The 5,930-nt window shown below is 48.0% G+C and overlaps 1 pseudogene; it reads right to left on the reverse strand.

The window, feature by feature from the left end:
• Positions 1 to 3,774, reverse strand: part of LOC139043286 (sodium/hydrogen exchanger 9B2-like) — a 54,546-nt pseudogene extending 50,772 nt beyond the window's left edge.
• Positions 3,775 to 5,930: the final 2,156 nt, after the last annotated feature.

Raw genomic sequence — 5,930 nt, forward strand, 5'->3', positions numbered from 1 at the left:
CTTGTAAGAAACCTCTCATGCAGTCTTCCACATACCCTCTCTTTTCCTGTCCATTGCCTGGAAACTAAGGACTCGACGGTCTTAGGGGATGGCACAGCCATAATATAAAAAGAGTGTGGGTTCCTGAATCACTGAGTAGAAGGCCACTAGCTGAACACCTGATTGAACTTTCCATGAGGGAGAAATAAGCTGCCTCTGTGTTGTTACTGAGATCTTGAGTTTATCTGTTATAGCAGCTAGTGTTACCTCAAGGTAATTTAATTGTGATGTGAGAAGTACAGTCACATAGTTAAACGGAGAAAGGAGGTATTGCCTACTTGGCTGGGGTCAAGCCTTGAAAGAGGACCCACTCTTGTGAAGAAAATAAAGACCAGTACAGGCAGAGAAACCACAGGATTAAAGGATGAGAGGTGAAAGAGAATGTGTCTGTAGGGAACTCTGTGTATATCTGCATCAACTACACCATAAACGGCAAGATGCGGAGTGGTTAGAGGACAATGGGATTAATCCTTACTGTAAATCCTGTGTCACTGCCTCCTAGTTGGGCCATTTGGGGCAAGTTACTTAACCAGTACAGATAAGTTTCTTCATCAGTAAAATGGTGAAAATGCCTATGTCACAGAAAATCTTAAAAAAGTACTAAGTACATCATGCAGTCCCAAAATAGTCCCCTCAATGCTTTCTCCTCCTTTTATAGGATTTTCCCTGAGAAGAAAGCATACATGTGCTGAAGGGACACTGGTAAATTCAAACCTTTCAGTCCTTCATGTAAACCACAGAAAAATAAAGGAATGGATTTCGAAAAAGGCAAAGAGCTTTTATGATATCAACAAGATATCTTTAATAACTTTATAAAGCTGTTAAAAACTCTTTAGAACTTATCATAATTGTGCTTTCTTTAACATGCAGGATACATGACTCTAAAAACACTGAGAACACCACCGCCTCACACAAGTGCATATACAGGCAGCTCCATTCCCCACATACTGTGTTCCTAGGCTTTGTGTGCAAAAGATGTAAACCCTTTCCCCTAGAGGAAACATCTGTTCTATCATTGGGGTCTGTGAGCAGCCTATCAATTATCAATAGGACTAGGAAACAGTTGGGCATGAACCAGATACTCAACAATTTCTTGTTACAGAATACATTCTGTAAATGTTTTAAATGAAGAAGGCGTTTACATTATATTTGTACAGCAAGAGATGTCAGAGATAATCTAGTCTATGCGTAACAAACTCAAATACCTTCAGGGATAAACTCAATGTGGGGTCTGCAGCACCCGGTGAGGGCACAGCCCAGCTGAAGGCATCAGATCACTGCAGGCCCCTGGGCCTCATCTCATGTCTTCACTTCCCATCAAAAGAAACTGAAGAGATTAGGTTTAGATGACTCTTGGAGGCTACAGAGCAAACATATTAATGAGTCAGCGCAGAAAATAGAAACCACTCCGGGTATTTTAAGCAGAAAGAGATTCTACAGGGAATTGAGTGAACTGTTGAAAGGGCTAGAGAGCAGGGTCTACGCTGGGCCTCCAGGAAGGACTTCTAGAACACTAGTAACTGAACCACTGGGGAATGTACTATTTTTGCCTCAATCAGGAGACCCCACAGGGACTACAGCGTTCAAGAACAACACTGTAGCTGAGACCCAGAGAGGCTGGGATCTGGAAGCTGCCTGGACAGAGAACACAGAAGATGTTTCCCACCTCCCTCAACCACCTCCGGACAGCCAGAGAGCTGGTGCTTCAACACGACAACGCTGACCTGGCTGTCCCTGCTGCTGTAAGGCCCTCCCAACACCCACAGTTCTGGAGACTGGACACTCGCATCTCCTGCACCGTCCTTGTCAACAGAAATTCGCCAAAAATAGCAGGGAGATGCCTCTGCCTCATCCCTGCCTTCGAAATCTCAGGCAAGTCATCTACTTGCCAGACGCTAATTTTACATCCAGAACTCTACCTGCGAGGGAGTCTAGGAAATACTTTAGCTTTCCAGTTTCGCCTGTACAAAGAGGCATACAAGAAGCAAGCAGGAATGGATGTGAGGGCCAAACTTCCACATCCAGGATAGCAACTTTTGGTGTAGGCCCCAGGGCTCAGACCTACATCATCGACCTTTTCCCACTTATTCTACAATGCCTTCTAGGGAAATCCTAAAAAAAGGAAAAAATTAAAAAATAAAAATACAGGCAAAATATGCTGGAAAATATATTATGCGATTCAGTCACTTTGCTCACATCATTAGCATACCATGAATCCACTACCTAATTTTTTGTTAGGTATATTCTGATCCATTGGATTTTGAGTTACTGAATGGCAGAAACTTTATTTAATTCATATTTGTATCTCCTGTCCCCATGCCTGCGTGGCCCAGAGAAGACACACGGGTACTTGCTGAATTGAAACGTTACATTCTTGACTTGGAGAGAAACAGTAAACTAGAATTTCACGAGAGCACTTTGTAGCAGCAATAACTTCAGGCGGAGGCCCCATTAGAGAGATGGAGTGGGGTTGAAAAGGGCTTTTAGTCTTTCAGTGGAAACAGAGGTTGACTTGTCTCAGTAGGGTATCTGCCTCTCTCTATCCACTCATGTTATCCATTTCTTGACCGGAGGCTAAAGGAAATGCGGCTTCCTGCTGTTAATCTTCTAGGGCAACAAGTACACCAGCTTCTAGGGTGAGATAACAGGCTGCTGCCTGGGAAGTACAGTCACTTGACATGTTGATAGTTCTGAGAAATGCGTTCTCGGGCAATTTTGTTGTGCAAGCATCAGAGTGTACTGAAGCGGAACAAAATGTGTGACCCCAAAATGTGTTCTTTCAACATGAACATTATTTTAGGATTATTTGTAAGAAAAAAAAGACTCAGAGGTTTTTCTTGTTACCTTCACTTTAAGCGCCTAAAAGTGATACAAAAACCTGTCTCAGGAAGCGAGCTATGTCACCTTGGTGTGACAAGAACGAGGCAGTAGAGCGGGAGGAGCCTAGAAAAGCCTGTTTGCTGGGCTCCCCTCTGTCTTCTGTTTCTGCGTGGCCAAACACTTGTTTTCCAAATGTTTGCTCCTTTTCTCCTACCTGTGAACTGCCTTCCTACCCTCTGAAGCCCCTGGCTCTCCCCACCCCCAACATCTTTTGTCTTCAGCTGAGGATGGCATTTAAGGCGAGGGCCTCGGCCATTTTGGCAAGTTACTTGTTTTCCTGGGTTTCTCTCGTGTACACACGCTATTAGGCTTTCCTTCTCCCGTTAGAGTCTCTCGTGGCGATCTGATCATAGAGCGGCCAGAAGAGCCAGAAGGCAGAGGAGCATCTCTCCGCGCCCCGCAGCGCGCACGCAGCCCCGGCGGCAGAGCCCGCACCGCCGGCTGCAGGGCCGCTGACGCCCCCGCGGGAGGCCCGGGCAGCACGGCCGCCCCCAACTCGACAGTGGTGCCGGCTCCAGCGGCGGCGTCTGGGCGCAGCGGCACCTCGGCCCACAGGAGCCACACCCTCCGGTTGTTTTAAGAACTAAAATAAACGAGAGAAACCCACGGCAGCAACAACTAACAAGTGAGCGCGCACACAGCCACGCACCCCAGGGCCGCGCCCGCCTCCGCGCCCCCGGCCCGCAAGCCCTGAGGCCCCGCCGGTTCCGCTTACCCTGGTGTCTCGGGGGCCCAGCTCGCGGCCCGCGGGGGGCCCGGCTGCGCCGCGGCTCAGGGACGGGCGGGCCCGCGGGGGACCCGGCTGCGCCGCGGCCCAGGGACGACCGGGCGGGCGCCCGCACGCATCGCCCCAGGCGGCGCCCCGCCCTCTCGGCGCGGGAGACCCGGGCGGGCCCGCGGCCTCCACGGGTCCGGGGCTCGGCGGCGCGGCGCTGGCGGCCTTAGGCGCTGTGCGGGCGGGGAGCCGGCGGGAAGGGTCGGGCGAGGCCGCGCGGGGAGGGCGGGCCGGCAGCCCGCGGCGGGGAGCCCGGTTCCCGGGCCGTGCCGTCGCGCGCTCCGGGCGCACCGCGGCGCGTCTTCTCCGAGGCGCCGCGAGAACAGGACCCTTGCAGCGAGCGGCGTGGCGGGCGGCTCGTCCCCTCGGCCGCGTGTTGGCTCGAGCCTCCCGCTGGCCCGCGTGGATGCTGCGGTGCCGGCGGCAGCCCGCGTCCCTCCCCTCCCCTCCCCTCCCTTCCGCTTCGGGTCTGCCTTCCCTGATCGACCCCGCCACCCGAGTGTGAGCCTGGGCGCGCGCCCCTTCCGGGGCATTTCCATGTCCTTCAGAAATAAAGAATTTCTTACCTGTTTTTTACTCCTTTAAGCAACTGCCAGTTTTAATCACCGCTGTTCAGGCGAGACAGACAGTGTCCAGGACCATCCCCAGCAGACAGGAGCCGCTCCTCCTCGTCTCTCAGGTGCTCCTTTGTGGACAGGATGGAGGAACCCAAGTCCCGTCCCATGACCTGGCTCAGGCCGTCTACAATGGTTATTTTCCTACACTGACTCTTCCTCCCTAAAGCTTGAAAGGCTTCTGGTGACATCCAGCTTCCTCTTACCACAGGAGTGAAATGTATTTTTCCTTTTCTTTCAGTCATATGCTCCTCATTGATCCATCAACCTGATTAATTAACCTTACTTTAGAGAACATGAACTTTTGGGCTCCAGTTTACTTTTATTGTTGACACTGTTTTATAGTTCACAGTTAGCTCTGAGAGAACTGACCCTGAGGGTCATGAGTTAATGTTAGAATCCACTGCAATTATTATAACAAAATGTTATCCTTTCATTGTCCATTAAAAATTTCCTTGTTAATATTAATTAACATTCTAAGAGAAAAGACTGCTCATTTATTATCTATATGTGCATCATACCATTTGGTCTTTTGAGGTAGCTACAAATAAAAAACAAACACAAAACGCTAAAACTAAAAGAAGAAAAAACTTCCTAGTACTCTCTCATACATGAATTTACTTGAACTTTTTCTTGGAACTTTTATTTTCTTTAGTTTTGTTTCCTGTTATATGATTCATTTATATTTATTTATCCAGAGACTATTTCTAAGTTTTATATCCTCCTGTCTGTTATCCTGGAATTTGGTGAAGAAATCTATACTTAATCTAAAAAATATCCCTCAAACTGATGATACTGCTGATGCAGATCAAGGCTGCCCGCTGGAGAGAAGCCCAAGGCGTCCTGGCCTACATACCGATCTACATCATCCTCCGGGAAGCACAGGACATCCTGACCTCATTGATCTGATTCTTACCCAAAGTTCTAGGACCACCCAATAACCAGACGCCACCTGCAAAGACACCATTTTAACATTTTTTTCATGATCTTTCCTTTGTCTTGTAAAGAAATAACTCACATACCTATGCCTTATAAATTTAGCCCTACCCTCAACCCATTGCAGCCCTTCACCGCCCCTGGGTCCTGTCCCCATGCTGCAGCTCTTCACCGCCCCTGGGTCCTGTCCCCATGCCTGCAGCTCTTCACTGTCCATGGGTCCTGTCCCCATGCTACTCCATGCTATTCTCTTAATAAAAGAGCACTTCTGCCAGACCTCGAGAGTCCAAGAAATCTTTCTTTTGACTCCTCGGCTCGCCAAGCCTGCATCACTGCGTTAGTTAACTATTATGTTTCTTAGGCTCATGTCAAATGTCATTGTTTATTTTAATAAAGATCTTTTAGTTAGACTAAGAAAATAGTACTTAATTCCAAGTGCTAACATCCATTAAGTATAAACACCTGATGATTATTTTTATTTTATATAACAGACCAACATATAGTTCTGAATAGTCTATAGTTCTTTTAACATAAGTTAGTGAAGCCAAACTCCTTCCTACCTTTGCTGTTCATTTATAACGGTGTAAAAATTTTAAATTAGTATCCACATACAGACCAATGCAGACCTGAACAAAAACATCTGAATATTGGGAAATAGAAATGAATACACTTTTCTTTTAAAAAAC

This window comes from Equus asinus, unplaced genomic scaffold (genome assembly GCF_041296235.1).
Source record: "Equus asinus isolate D_3611 breed Donkey unplaced genomic scaffold, EquAss-T2T_v2 contig_197, whole genome shotgun sequence".
NCBI lineage: Eukaryota > Metazoa > Chordata > Mammalia > Perissodactyla > Equidae > Equus > Equus asinus.